We start from the raw sequence: 15,475 nt of genomic DNA, 5'->3' as shown, positions 1-15,475 counted from the left end.
TTGTATAGTTTTAAGTATTCTCTGTTGTGAAGGTTTAGTGAACATAAATTTTTTTCACCCTATTCATGTCATGGAAAAACTTTTGTTCTCCTTTGACTATGATAGATAGCTATCCTGGTGAAGCATACTGGGTTGACATCTGTGATAATTCAGTACTGGGAATACTTTGGTCTAGACTCTTCTGGCTTTCATAGCTTGCATTCAAATGTCAGCTGTTATTCTGATAGCTTTTCCTTTTAACCCAGCTTGTTTTTCTTCATCAGATTTCAGTACTCTCTATTAGTACTGTACATTTATTCTTTTTACTATGATGTGCTATAGGGTGTTTCTGTTCTGGTGATGTCTAATTAGTGGTCTGTGTGTTTTTTGTATCTATATAAGTGTATCTTTCCTTAACTGAGGGAATTTTTCTTCTATAATCCTATTGAAAATGTGGTCAATGCCATTGCCCTGAGATGTGTCTCTTTCTTGTGTGACTATATTCATATATTTGATCTTTTCATCATATTCTACATTTCCTGCCTATTCCATTTCTGTGTGGTTTTAATTTTTTTTATAATTTTCCCCCTTGTAGTACAGTCCTTCAAATTTGCCTTCCAATCTTGATTTTCTATTTTTTCATTTCATTCATTTTGCTTGTGAGACTTTCTTCTGTCTTTTCAAGTTGATTCATTTAGTTTTTCAATTCCACTTTCATTTTAGCTTGGGTTTTCAAATCTTGAATTGTTTTGTTATTTAATTCAGTCATATATTTGTATTATCTTGAACTTTCATTACATGTTTATGCCTACCTTCTTCATTTAATGTTTTATTTATTATTTTTATTTTGTGTGTATGAGTATATTGCCTGCATGTATGTGAGTGCACCCATGTCAGGCAATGCCATGGATGTCAGAAGAGTGCTTCCGATTCCCCTGGAACTGGAGTTAAGGACAGCTCATAGCCACCATGTAGGTGCTGAGAATCGAACCCGGGTCCTCTGCAAGAGCCGTCAAAGCTCTTAACCACTGAGACATCTCGCCTGCCCTATGCCTACCTTCTTTGAGTTTTTTGAATTGTCTGTGTGTTTTAAGTTCTTTGATCATGTTTATGATTTTTTTTTAAATTCCGTGTTGTGGTACTTCAGGGTGATTCTCATTATAGCCACTTCTGTAAGACTGGTGTGTTTTATTGGGAACATACTCTTTTGCTTTCCTATTGTGTATGTTTTTGCATTGTTGTTTGTGCATATCAGTGTCTTTTAGTTTTGTGTGTCTGACAGAAAATTCTATTCTGCCTTTGTTGATTGAAGTTTGGTTCTGTTTATATTGTTGATGTAGCATGGATGCTTTTTGATCAAGATGGAAAAGTTTGTTTATGTTTGCTTCAAGTGCTCACAGGGTATGCTTGCCTGGGTAGTAGGCAGGTTTGTGGTAGGCAGATCAGATGGCAGGGTAGGGTCAAGGTGGGGTGGGAAAGCCTGTGGAATGTTTAACAAAGGAAGATGAAGAGTTAACCTAGTCTGGGTGCAAGGGATCAAGACACATTGGGAGGGTCTGGACTAAGAGGTTAGTCCAGAGGTCTACAGCAGAAAGAGGAGGAGTGGTCCTGACCAAAGGCTAGGGAGAGGACCAAGAGGGGATTAAGCGTAGGTAGAGAGTGGAGCTACTCTGACTGGGAATTAAGAGTGGAAGTGCGACAGAGTCCTGGAAGAGACTGGAACTGCTCAGGTTTCAGAGGAATCTGATTTATCAGGATCTGACTTATCAGGATAGGAGACAGGTCTGTGACAGGCTGATCAGGAGACCAGGGGCAAGCTGGGAGTGAAGACAGACTGTGGAGGGTCTATCAAACTACCCTAGAGGATTAAGCTAGTCAGGGTTAGGAAGGTAGTCCAAAAATCTGAGAGAGAAGAGCAGAAGCAGGCCTGTGTCCAAGGCTAGAAGGGGGACAAAGTGGAGGCACGTAGTGGACCTCTTCAGATGTCAAGGGACTCCTCAAACATTTTTTTTTAGGAGATGGTTTTGATTCTAAGATTTCATGAGTCCCTTTCATATAATGAATGTGAGTGTGGCTTTATGCATGTTGATTACAGTTACAGTCACAATTAATGTCCAACTTTCAATGCCAAAATAAAGAAACTAGACCAAGAAGGCTTCACTGTATCAACTTGCATACATTGTGCCAGAGAAAAAACACTTATTCCACCTTTAGTTACCCAATGAGGTATCGAATTCTACTTATACTAGGTAAGAAATATGAGATAATTACAACTCTTTTCACACTAACAAGACTGGCATTTAGAAATTAATTAAGAAGCAGTCAAACAGAACTAAATTTTCTCAGAGTAGCATAAGGGACTGGAGCTTCCATGATTCATAAATAGTCCGCACAGTGTTTGCTTTTTGTAATAAGCTCCATTGGCCTGAGTTCCTTCTCAGATCTAGTTTCATATTGATAGAACATATACCAAGAGGAACCTTTTGTAACATACCTCTTCTTTCCTCAATTACATCAACATGCTTTACTATAATTTTCTAGGAGCATGAGCATGAACTTTCGACACACAAGGCCTGAAAGAACCCTCTTCTTTATAATTACAATTTAGCTTACTATTACTATCTCTCCTTTGCATTTTTGATCTGACAAACATTCCAAGTAATGATTCTTGTAATTTGTTGCTTTAATCATGTGATTAAAGCTATTTGTTCCTTCCTTAGAAGAGATAAAATGCATATGCCTGTATGTGATATAATTTTCTTTTCATGACTGACTGACAATATCTTTTATTCCAATGAAATGAATGCTTGGTAAAGACTGTTACCTACCAAATAACAGCAGCTTGTGGGTAGCAGATACATAGCTTTATACCAAGTTAGACTCATTTTCTTTTGAAGTGAACTTAATGTCTTTGCTCTAAGCAGACTATTTTAATCTCCAACCCAGAAGATAGAATTCAGTTGTGTGTGTTTCAAATTCTGTGTGTTCACGAAATACGGTATGCAGATTTCAGAACTGTGTTGCTCAATAATCATTTGAATTTAAGAAATAAATGAATGCTTTAGAGGTGTTCTCTTGACCCAAAGCATCTAGCCAAAGCTCAACCATGATTTTTTTTTTTTTTTTAATGTGTATGAGTGTATTACCTGCATGTATGTGAGGGCACCTGTGTCATGCAATGCCGCAGAGGTCAGAAGAGGGATTTTGATTCCCCTGGAACTGGAATTAAGGACAGTTTGTAGCCACCATATGGGTGCTGGGTTTTGAACTTGACAAAACATATACCTGTACTATTAAAACATGAGCGGGAGAGGCAGGAGGATCTGAAGTCAAGGATAGCCTTGACTACATTGTAAGTTAAAAGCCAGACTGAATTACAAAACTCTGTCTCAAAAACTGACAAATAACCCAAGTCCAGCAAACAAACAAACAAAGAAGTCTACATTTGACTTAGTTTCTGAGCTTCTTTTCACCTGCAGAGGCTTCTGTTTCCTGTTTCCTGAACTGAATGCAGACTGAATAAGAATTTCTCTTTTTTTAAATAAATCTTTCTCATCTCTCCTCCTCTTCCTTCGTCTTCTCTCATTTTCTTTGTTGCCCTCAGCCACTCTTTTCTTCTCTCTCCACATGTGACTCCAGTAACATCATTGCTTCAGTGCATAATATACTACATATATAACTACAGAAAACAATGTCAGGAGTCCTTCTATAGTATTTTCCTTTTAATCAACACACACTTCTACAATTGGGCTCAATATTGATACCTCAATGTCCTGATCCATTTCCTGTTAGTATAACAGAATATGTGAGACTAGATAATTTGTAAAGAAAAGAGATTTACTTAGATCACAATTTTGGAGTCAGGGAAGTTTCATATCATGGAATTGCATATGGTGAATCCCTCATTCACAGTTACAATATTGTAGATGGCAACATAATGTGGTGGTCTGAGTTCATCTGAGAGAAGTGAGTAGACATTTGCAGAGGAGAGCGGAATGAAAGGGTTTAGAGGTTGCTGAACAACTTACTCTTTTGAGAACAAACTCACAATTATGGGAGCTACATTAATTCATTCATGAGAACTGAGTTCCTATGACACTAACTACCTCTTCAGGATCCAAGTATCTCTCAATACATTTACATTGTCAATAAAATTTCGACATAGATGTGGCTAGGGTCAAACAGTGTTCTAACCAAAACAATAGACAATTGTTTTCTTGAGTTTTCATTGTAGAATATGAATCCACACTATGGTCTAGATCTTCACCATTTAGAATGGTATGAACTCCAATTGAGTTCTTTGAATTTCTTTTTATCTATCATATTATTTTGCTTTTTGACAATTTCATACATGAGTATAGGGCATTGTAATTATTGTCATTTCCTATCCTTCGTTTCTGACAACAACCCTTCCTTCGTATAAGGTTCTGTCACATATTTATAACCTTTTATTTGTATTTTGGCCTACTGAATTTAACCAGAGCTTTCTGTGTGTCCATGCATTTGAAACTATCCAGTGGATCCTGACTGACTTATCAGTAAGCATACAAGAGCAGGCAATTACCCACGGTTCCCCCCAGAGTCATCTATATCCGATAGTACAGAGGGACATATGTAAACCCCTCTCCAATACATGTCTGATTATTGACAATGCCAGTATTATGAAGCCTAGTAGAGGCAACTGAAGTTGCTGAGCTCATGATTTCAATGACTATTTCATACCCAGAGGGCAACATTTCACAGCACTTCTCCCTATCTTCCACTCTTATATTCTTTATGGCCCGTCTCTCAGTGTTCTTTGAATATTGAGGTGGAGGTATAAATGTCTTATTTACAGATGAACATGCTATCTTTCTTTAGTCTCAGTACATTGAACAGCAAAGAGTCTCTGAAAGTCTCTGCGGTTACCTCCATTGGCTGCAGAGATAAGTTCTATTGATGAAGCCTTTGCCAATGGGCATAAACATAAATGTTTAGAAGGTTGTTTGAAGCCATGTCAGTTTAACTAAATATTGTAGTAAGTTCTGCACTTATGGCCTATGACTTTCCTAACCACTGTTTTCTTTTTTTTTTTAAATCAGTTTTATAGTATGTAACCTGAAGTTCCTCTGTCTGACCAATATAACACAACCCATTGTCCCGCCTCCTTCCCATATTTGGCAGAAGGAGTCAAGCAGGCTGAACCCAACCACCTCTCCCAAACAATCACTTGCATGAAGGAAAGGAGCCGCTGCCATATTGAGCATGGGGGAAGGGAGCTGCAGGTGAGTGGTCCCTAGAACTGCCTAGGTTCAGTTCTATCTTTTTGGAGGAACTTCTGGGTTACACTCCACCTCTTTCCTCTGGCTCTTACAAACTTTCCACCCACCTCTTCTGGGAAATTCCCTGAGCCTTGGAGGGGGTAATAGGTGTGGGATGATCCTGGCAAGATATTGACCTCCTGGGCCTCCCCATCATTTGTCTTCAAGATGTGGCCACTGATCCATCTTGGTGGTGTCTCCCCTACTATAAAGAAAAATGGTAGGAAGCAAACACACCTAAACAAACATGGGTGCAAATACAGATGCCTAGAAGATATCCCAGCAGGTGTACGATATTTATCAAACAGCACATCTACAGAAACTTCCATACTGGGGCCTATAGCCTTTTCTGACACAGGGGGTTGGCCTGGTCTACAGCACCAGATGTGTGTTCTACCCCTAGGAGTGGGTCTTTTCCAATTAGAAATTTGTCCGTTGTATGTATGTTAGTTGAGCCATTATTGCACCAGCAAGCATTGTTTGGCAAGTCAATAGTATGTAGCACATGGGGTCCAATGTTGAACAGAATTATAGGGGATCATTTTCCCCCAGCCATCTGAATAGTACCTTCTGGCACTATGAAAGCCATCCATTGAGTGGCATGGTGATTTTAGCTTAGTCTTGGCTCTGTCTCTCCTTCTCCAATGCTCAAATCATGCAGTGTTGTCAGCAACATGGCCTTATCAACCTTTTCTAGTGTACAACTGATATTAGTGGCAATAGCCTTGGTGAATTTGAGGTCCTCTAGGATCTCTCTGGCCAACAGCTCATGGGGAAGGTGGGGATAACACACCCCTGGTACTGTAGTTTTTTCATAACAATTATAGAGTTTGGTGGCTTTGTTTTTATTTTACCTAACCACAAAACTCCCAAGAACCATATAGTTATAGTTGGACTTTTTTTTTTTTTTTGAAGTGTGCTTGACATCTTTCAAATGGATTTCACATCTGTAAAACACTCAAAGATTAACATCATATGTTAAGTTAATCATAGACAAGGGCTAACACAGCATGGAAAGGTTTTATCCGTTTGTATTAATTGTTTTCTCCATATATCTCTGCTGGGTACCAAAGCATGGATAAGAGGTTCTAACTTGGTTAGTTCTTTACTATCTTTAGTTGTCCCTTTTGGAGTCACTTCTGGGGATTTTACATTGAGTCTCTTTGTATCTTTTTATCCTTGATACATTTACAGATACTGGCTCAAGTTGACTGACCTTGCACTGAACTAAGAAGGCAGAGGGTCTCTCTTGTCCCTGCTGTACCTGTTAGTTCCCAGAGTCAGATACATGCTGTGTCTCCCTCCTGGCTGTAGCTGTGTCTGCTGCCTCTCCATTGGCTGCTGGGTGAGGCCCTGGTGGGAAAAGCCACCTCCACCCATCGCATAGTTTTTCTCAGGAGAGAAATGTACATTATTTAATTTTTGGGTAACCCAAACAGACCATTTCTTCTGTCTGGTATTTTATATCATTTTTAGGCTGTTCTGTTATTCCACAGATATGTTCTACACTCTGGCTTGAGTCACTTAGATATGCCAAAGCCTCCATCACTTTACAAAGGTCCTATCTCATTAAGGGACTTTAAAAAACCATAAAAGCTCCATACCACTTTCAAGGGCCCAGTTGATTTAAGTTTTCCCTTATATCTCTGGTGAACACAGCCTATCTGCCCCAGGAAACTGGGGATTATATATTGCCATCCTTATACCTAGTTCTCTCAGTAATGCCTGTCCCTCTTCTATTAGCCTCTAGCCCTTGCTAATCATTGGAGCCTTCAGTGGTGATGACCATGTATCTTTATTGCCTTACAAGCCATTTCATTAGGGGCTGCTCCCTCCTGTACTCACCTAGGTTAAGCAGCCAATGTCTCAAGGACAGATGGGTGATTATATAATTCAGCTGTGATGCTTCTGAAGGCTTAAACTGACATTATTTTCTCCCATGTCCCATACCCTCACAAGCCACGTGGTGAGCGGCTCCTTAATTACTTGTTTGAAAGTCTTTCCTAGTCACAACAGCTCTAGTGTGGAGTACCTTCTCCTAGCTGCAGTAATGTTAACTCTTTTTTTATATCAAAGGTTGAATCTGAGGGGCAGATTTAGTTACTTTTATTTTTAGATCATTTCTTTTCTCATAACTATTTGTCTTTCTTGGGGGGAGGGGGGTCCTTTGACTCCTGGTCCCCTAACCTTATGCAAGTTAAAATCTCTCATTTTTTCTCTCTCAAGCACTGAGGCTGAGACTGAATTTTACAGTTACTCCTTAATCTTTTTAGCTTCTCCTGAGGCTGTTGCTTTTGCAATAGACAAATCTTTAATTATGCATAAAAGTGGCCAGGCCACTTCTCAGGATTCCTCTCTTTGCATCCAAGGCTTGTAAATTCTTTTTCTAGGCTCTCCATAATCTTCAAAGATTTGGTAGAACTATTCACTGCATTCAACTGACCCTAGAATTTTTATATTTGGAAAATTTTTAATAATTGCATTTATCTCCTTTGTTATTATGAGTCTTTTAAATTATTTATGTTTTATATAACTTTTGTAAGATTACATATTTATAAATTTATCCATTTCTTTTAGATTTTCTAATTCAGTGTAAGAAATATTTTTAAAAGTATGTCCTTAGAGTTTTCTGAATTTTCTCAGAATCTGTTGTAATATTTCCCTTTTTGTCTATGAGTTTATGAATTCAGGTCCTCTCTTTCTTGTTGTTAATTTGGTTACATTTTTTTTCAATCTTGTGAATCTTTTTAAAGAATCAACTTTTCATTTCATTTTTTTCTTTATATTGTTTTCTTTGTTCACATTTCATGAATTTCATTATTGTTTCAATTTATCCATTAAAGTTGACTCTTTTCAAGTGCTGTTTGTTCTTGTTTTTGCAAGGCTTTCAGGTGCATCATTAATTATTTACATACAACATTACTAATTTTGGGGATTAAGCACCATGCTGAATAGCTTTAGTTTTCACCTTGATAGAGGGAATCTCAACTGAAGAATTTTCCCCATTTGATTGGTATGTGACCATATCTATGAGGCAATTTTGTAGTTATTGAGTGATGTAGGATGGCTCAACACACTGTTGGAAGTCCCATCCCTGTGACTGAGTTGAATAGGAAAGTAGACTGAGTACAGGCCAGAGGTATAAGCCACTGAGCAGCATTTCTCCATGGTTTGTGCCTCAGTTCCTGCTTCAGTTCTGGCCCTTAATAAAGGACTGTGGTGTAAGCTGAAGGTGAAATAAATCATTTCCTCCTGAACTTGGTATTAGTCAGAGTTTCAGTCATAGTAATATAGAAGCAAATTAAGATAGGCAGTTAATGACATAAAATTTCCTTTTAGGAATGCTTTACCATTGAATTTGGCATGTTGTTGTTGCTTTCATTTTCATTCAATTCTAGGAGTTTTCATTTACTTCTTTATTTCTCCCTTGATCTAATTTTTCACTCAGTAGTGTATTGTTTAGCTTTCATGACTTTGTGCATTTTTTTCCCATCTTTACTGTTGTTGTTGATAGTTAGCTTTATTCCTTTGTGGTCAGACAGAATACAGGTGATATTTCAAGTTTTTCTAAATTTGTGAAGACTTCCTTTGTCTCCTTATATGTGTTCAGTTTTGGGGAAAATTCCATAAACTGTGAGAGAGTTTATTCTTTGGTATTTGAGTGGAATGTATTACAGATGTTCCTCAGTTCCATTTGATTTTATGGTATCATCTGACTCGAGGGTTTCTCTAGTTAATTTTGCCAGGTTGACTACTGTATTGGTAACAGTGGAATATTGAAATCACCCACTGTCACTGTGTTGGAGTCATTGTGTGATCTTAAATTCAACAGAACATCTTTAATGGGATTTGATGCCCCTGTGTGTAGTGCTTATGTTTAGGATTTAATATATTGTGTTCTGTCTTTGGCCGTAGGGTCTTAACTTCAAATGATGAGAGGCCATCAAAGGCTATGGCAATAGTCTGAGTAAATTTGGGAGTCTCTTGGACTCCCCTGGCCAACAACTCAAAGAAAGGTATCTCCTGTCTGACACTCTTTCTTGTTATGTAGCCTTTATCTATACACATGGACTTGTTGAGATAATGTATGTGTAATTTATTAGTAAGTTGTTGGACTAAAATGGTTCCCTCTGTTTTTTTTTTTTTTAAATAGCAAGATATTATTTACCTCCTCTCTCTCTCTCTCTCTCTCTCTGAATCTTGTTAGGATTAATCAAATTAATTAGTCTATTATTTTTACTGGGGAGTTCAGACCATTAATACTGAGAGTTATTATTGAATGTTTGTTAATTACTGTTATGCTTGCGTTGTATTGTTTACTTAGATCACTTAGGTTACCTATTCCAGGACTGTTCATTCTTTGTGGCCCCTTGAGCATGTTTAGTATTTTCTTCAGACCAAAATATTCCTTTCATTATTCTCTGCAGAGCTGGTTTCATGGACATCAATTTGTTAAATTTGTTTTTACCATGGAAAGTTTTTCATTCTCCTACTGATAATTTTGCTGAGTATAGTATTCTGGTATAGAATCTGTCTTGTTTCATGCATTGTAGGACATGGGTCCAAGCCCTTCTGCCTTTCATAATTTCCATTAAAATGTAAGCTCTAACTTTAATGGGCATGTCTTTGTGACTTGATCTTTCTCTCTCAAAGCTTTCAAAACCTTTTTTTTATTCTATATGTTTTCTTATTTTAATTGAGCTTTTGTAGTTTAATACAATGGTTCCAATCAAATCAAGGCCCCCTCCCCATCCAGGCCTCGACCAGACCCCATGCAGTCTGCCACACAAATTAAGTCCCATCCAGTCAAGCATTTTTACACCCAAATGTCTTCAGTGTAAACTCATTCACGGAGTCTAATCAGCCCATCCAGAAATTACATGTAAGGCATACTCTATCTCATCTAGCCTCAGTCACTCTCCAACAGTTCTCAGTCTAGGGCCAGCCTGCCACTATTTCCTTACTCCCCTTTGGGCCCTTGTCTATCTGAGTTGGCATGGGTCTTGTACTCGATACTACCACTACCACAAGTTCACACATGCAGGCTTCCAGTGTTTTGAAAGTCTCCACTTAACTGTGATCATAAACCAGCCATGGTTCTCACAGTCTTTCCAACCCCTCCTTCTCAATGGTCCCTGAGCCATGGGTGGGAAAAGTTCAATATTGGAATCCAAATCAAGGATACACACACTTCAGTTTCCCACTCTTTAAAACTTTTCCAGTTGGGGCCTTCTGTGTAAATCACACTCCATTTTATAAGGAAGCTTTCCTGGTGAGTGTCAAAGGATGCATTAGTTTTCTCTCTGTCCCTTGTTCTGCTATGGTCTTTGAGCTCTAGGTGTAGAGGTTCAACTGCACATTTGGCATCTCTTAGATATATACATTCTGTGTCTGAGCATTTGTGGAATTCTCTAGTAGCTTCCATATGTTGCAAAAAAGGAGATACTTTGATGAGTGGTATATGGTATGCTTGTCTGTAAATATAAGGATCAATATTTAGCAAATTACAAGAAATTTGATTTGTCTAGAGACATGAAAGAGATAGGATTTTTTTGCAAGGATCTGTATTCTCTACTGCCATGTTTATTTGGCTGAGTCCACAGTGCCATTCATGAGTTCATTCTTACTGAGAGTGATTTAACTCCAATTAGACAGCAGTTGATTGCCCCTCAGATAACAGTGCCAGTACTGCAGCAACCTAGGTAGTTTTCCTGGCCAGTTGTTATAATTATTAGGGTTTAAGGATGGGTTGGACCATTGGTTGTTTTTCCCCATTAACAGTTTACATATTATCAGCTAGCATTATGATAGCAAAACTTTGGGTAGAAGGCCTCCAGGTGAGTTTCCTTTGCCATTTATCTATATCCTGTATCTGATGCATGTCCAACAGTAATGTCATATTTCCTAGTTCTGGGAGATAACCAAGGTGTTCGGCAATAGCCTCTGTTACTTTGGGAGTCTCCTGGACCAATCTCACCAACCATTCAAAGGCAGGTCTCTTCTGACTGGCACTGTGTTCTTGTTAATCAGTTCCCAGGTGTACATATGCACTAATGTGTACAAAATGTATAGGTGTTTTTCGTGGGATTTCTAAGGCATCACATTTCCCTCTGGGTTTCTTAAGCCTCCAAGATTCATTCATCTCTACTCTTGTTTTTCCCATCCCTCCTTCTCTCCTCCCTCCCTAGCCTCTATTATCCACACCCTCTACCTAATAACACTGCTTCCCACATCTCACGCTTCCTGCTTTACACACACACACGCACACACACACACACACACACACACACACACACCTTGGACCCTTGCATACCACTTTCTGCTCTGTTCTCTACCAAACACTCCCACTTCCCCATCTTCCCCTGGTAACATCTGCTCTGTCTTATACCCCTTTTGGGTCTAATACCCTGGTTCTTTCTTTTCCTTTGCCTCTATCTATCCTTTCAATTTTCCTGGCTCCTGGTGTTACATTCGAATATCTGTCTATCATCTATCTATCATCTATCTATCTATCTATCTATCATCTATTTTTCTATCTATACTCACATTTAAGGGATTGGTGTTACAATCCTCAAATAAGGGAGAACATAAGATGCTTGCTTTTCTATATCTGTTACTTCACTTAATCTAACATTCTCTAGTTCCTTCTATATACTGGCAAGTTTCATAATTTCATCTTTTTTTGCTGTTGCATATAACTCCATTGTGGCAAATATGCCAATATCACTGGATCATATGTTAGGTTCATTTTTAGTTTTGTGAGAGTTCCCCAAACTGCTTTAGTCGTTGCACAAGTTTGCATTCCCACCAGCAGTGAATGAGCATTCCTCTTTCTCCACATCCTTGGCAGCATTTGGAGTCTTTCATTCTCTTGTACTTAGCCAGTCTGACTGGAGTAAGATGGAATCTTAGAGTGGATTTTATCTGCATTTCTCTAATTACTAAAGATGATAAGCATTTTTAAGGTGCTTCTTAGCCATTTTTATTTCTTTGTTTGAGAAATTGCTATTCATTTCCTTAGTCCATTTTTCTTGTTTATTTATTTTTTGAGTTCCTTTTATACTCTGAATATTAACCCTCTGTCAGATGTGTAGCTGGTAAAGACTTTCTCTCCCTCTCAGTACGTTTCCTCTTCCTTTCTTTTGTTGTTTCTTTTGTTTTGCAGAAGCTTTGTAATTTAATGAGGTCCCACTTACTGACTGTTAGCCTTAATGCCTGAGCATCTGGTGACTGATTTATAAAATCCTTTCCTATCCCTGTATCTTGTAGGGTACTGCCTATTGTTTATTCTATTGTTTCTGGATTTCAGGCTTTATATTGAGGTCTTTGATCCATTTGGATTTGTGTTAAAGAAAGAGATAAAGACATTGGGAGAAAGAAAGACCTACCATGCTCATGAATTAACAGAATTAATATTATGAAAATGACCATCTCACCAAAATAATTTATAGATTCAATGCAATTCCAATCAATATACCCAAGACATTCCTTACAGAGATTTAAAAATTCATCCAAAAATTCATATGGAATCACAAAAGACCCCAGATAGGCCAAGCAATCTCGGAAAAAAATGGCACAATGTTGGAGGCATGATGACACGAGACTTTACACAGTCTTTCAGAGATATAGTCATAAAAACTGCGTGGTACTGGCATGTTGGTTATTCATGGTTTTTGGTTTTTTTTCAATGAGACTTAGGCATCTGGACTTGTGTCAGGGTGGTGTTTCTTGATATAGGTGGATGATCTTATCTTTGTTGAATGGTTGCCTGTATCTCGTTTGCTTTTCCCCAACTTCTCAGGGTCTGCCCAGTTTAGTACCATTAATGTTCACTTTGGGGGCCACTTAATGCTGATGTAAAAATGGGATGCAGTGGTCTTAGTTAAGCTAGTGATAGATTCAACTTTTTAGCTGAGATTCCAGGGTTAACTTCTCATGGTTCTGAAGAAGCAGGGTGAGCTGGATAGTTTCTAAATTAAAAGGTTGGCTCATAGGTGAGGCTGAGAGAGCTCCCAGGTCTGGGGTTGCAAGTATTTGAAGTCAGGCTGGTCTGAGATCTGAGATAATGGTGCATAGTGAGTTCTTGGAAAGGGAATTCATCATGGGAGGCTTGAGAAAGCTCACATTTCTGGGGTCATGTAGTGGTCCTAGCAGAACTGAGATGGAGGGGATCAGGAAAGTACGGTAAGGTAAATTCACCATGGCAAGTCTGGGTGAGCGCTCAGATCCTGCAGCATGCAACGGTAGCAAGAGAGCTGCAATGGCATGACAGAGAGTAGGGTTGCATGGGAATGGAATCTCAACAAGGCAGAACTCACAGATAAGGTGGTGCATAAAGGTCCTAGCAGATCTGAGATGAAGGAAGGTGTAGGGAACTGAGATCGACATGGCAGTTTTTGGAAAGTTCACAGATATTGGGGCTTCAGGTGTCCTAACAGACCTGAGATTTTGGGGGTAACATTTTTTACTGTTTAAGATAATATGTAATAAGTTTAAACAGCTGAAATACTTAGCAGACCACTTTTGTGAATGGATGAGCTGATGTTGGATGAAAATAAAAGTGTATGGGAATGTCATTTGTGCTAATAGTGGCACATTATTGGCGTTCTCATAGAGACCATCACTTATCATTGCCCTCGGTTGCAGCTACCTCAAAGACACCTTTGCTGTGACAGTGTTGCATACTATGTGCAAGTCTTGATGAAAAGGTCCTGAGCAGGATTCCAAACTTCGTTCCCTACCTAAATCAAAAGTCCAAAATAGGACCCAAAGACAGACACACCTTGAGTCTTCTTCATCAAAAGATAAAAGCTTCTCTAGTCCTGTTAAGCATTAATGCACTTGGCCAAGTAAGATAATTCCAACTTGTGGGAAGTTGAGGCAGGAGGATTGCTGTGAACTTTATACATGGATACTCCTGGACTTCTATCCAAATTGCTTGCTCATTTTAGGTTACTGTCCAAGCCTGTAAAATTAGCTCTTCTCTAAATTCTTCATCTAAGCTTCATCTTAAACCTTCATTTATATATATACACATATATATATAATTTTGTGCATTTTATATAATACATTTTAGTTATATTTAGATGTTTTCCCCTATCTGTACCTCCCATAGCCAACCCATATGATTTCATGCATTCTGTGATATTTGTTAAGGCCTATTGCATCAAGGATTTGTCCCCAAAGATCACTCAGTGACAGTTCATTCACTGAAGCCCAGCCAGACTAATTAATATCACTTCTTTAAACAAAATCAACTCTCCCTAACTCAGCAAATGACAAGCATTCAATATGTCCTTAGTTAAGGTTGGGGCTTTTTGCCCATTTTTCCAGTTCTATGCTGGGTTTTTGTGTGGGTTTTCATTTGCATGGGTCTGTACATGCTGTTACCATTCCTGCAAGTTCATATGTGCAAGTTCCCAGCTGCCTGGAAAGCTCTAGTTTCTTGAGGTTTTCACCAACCCTGGATCTTACAATATTTCCACCCTGTAGGGGAAACAGTTTTGGTAAAGTGATTTTTTTTTTTACCTAGTTATTTCTTTTGTAGCTAGAGCTACACTTTGATGCTCTTTCCAGGAAGTGATATTTTTTATTGTAGTTTTTCTAAACAAGATGAAATGCCCAGAAGGAGCTTACCTCAGGAATGGTAATAGTTGTGATTTCCAAATCCTGAATTCTGGGTATTTCAGGATCAGAATGTACTGTGACTCTGCAGCTTTGATAACATGAAGATGAATCTCAAATTGATTATGTTTTCTCATTTGCAAAATCATTTATCTCTATGGGAACAAACATTACAGACAATAAAGAATATATATCATATTTCATTTTAAAATTTTGGTAAAGCTTTAAATCTTGTTCATAAATGTTTTGACTCAAGTTGTATGGCACAATGGTATTTTAAGGAAAAATGAGATAATCTTGCACATGTCATTTGGGATTCTGAGCAGTTTCAGAGAAATGACACATTTTCAGTTGATTATATTTATTACAACTTTTTCTTTCAGTATTTCTATGATTAGCATATATTAGTTTTGGAATGAAAATAATTTTACTATAATTTTTTGCACATGCATATCATGGACTTTGACCATATTCACCAGTTCATTTCTTTATAAATTTCTTCTCTGCCTTAGTCTTGCTCTTCCACATTTTTAGTAGTTTTAGATTCATATCCTCTGTATTCCCTCACATGT

This window comes from Nannospalax galili, unplaced genomic scaffold, assembly GCF_000622305.1.
Source record: "Nannospalax galili isolate Female #2095 unplaced genomic scaffold, S.galili_v1.0 scaffold578, whole genome shotgun sequence".
In the NCBI taxonomy this organism is placed as follows: domain Eukaryota; kingdom Metazoa; phylum Chordata; class Mammalia; order Rodentia; family Spalacidae; genus Nannospalax; species Nannospalax galili.
Note: the sequence above shows the minus strand (reverse complement) of the source record.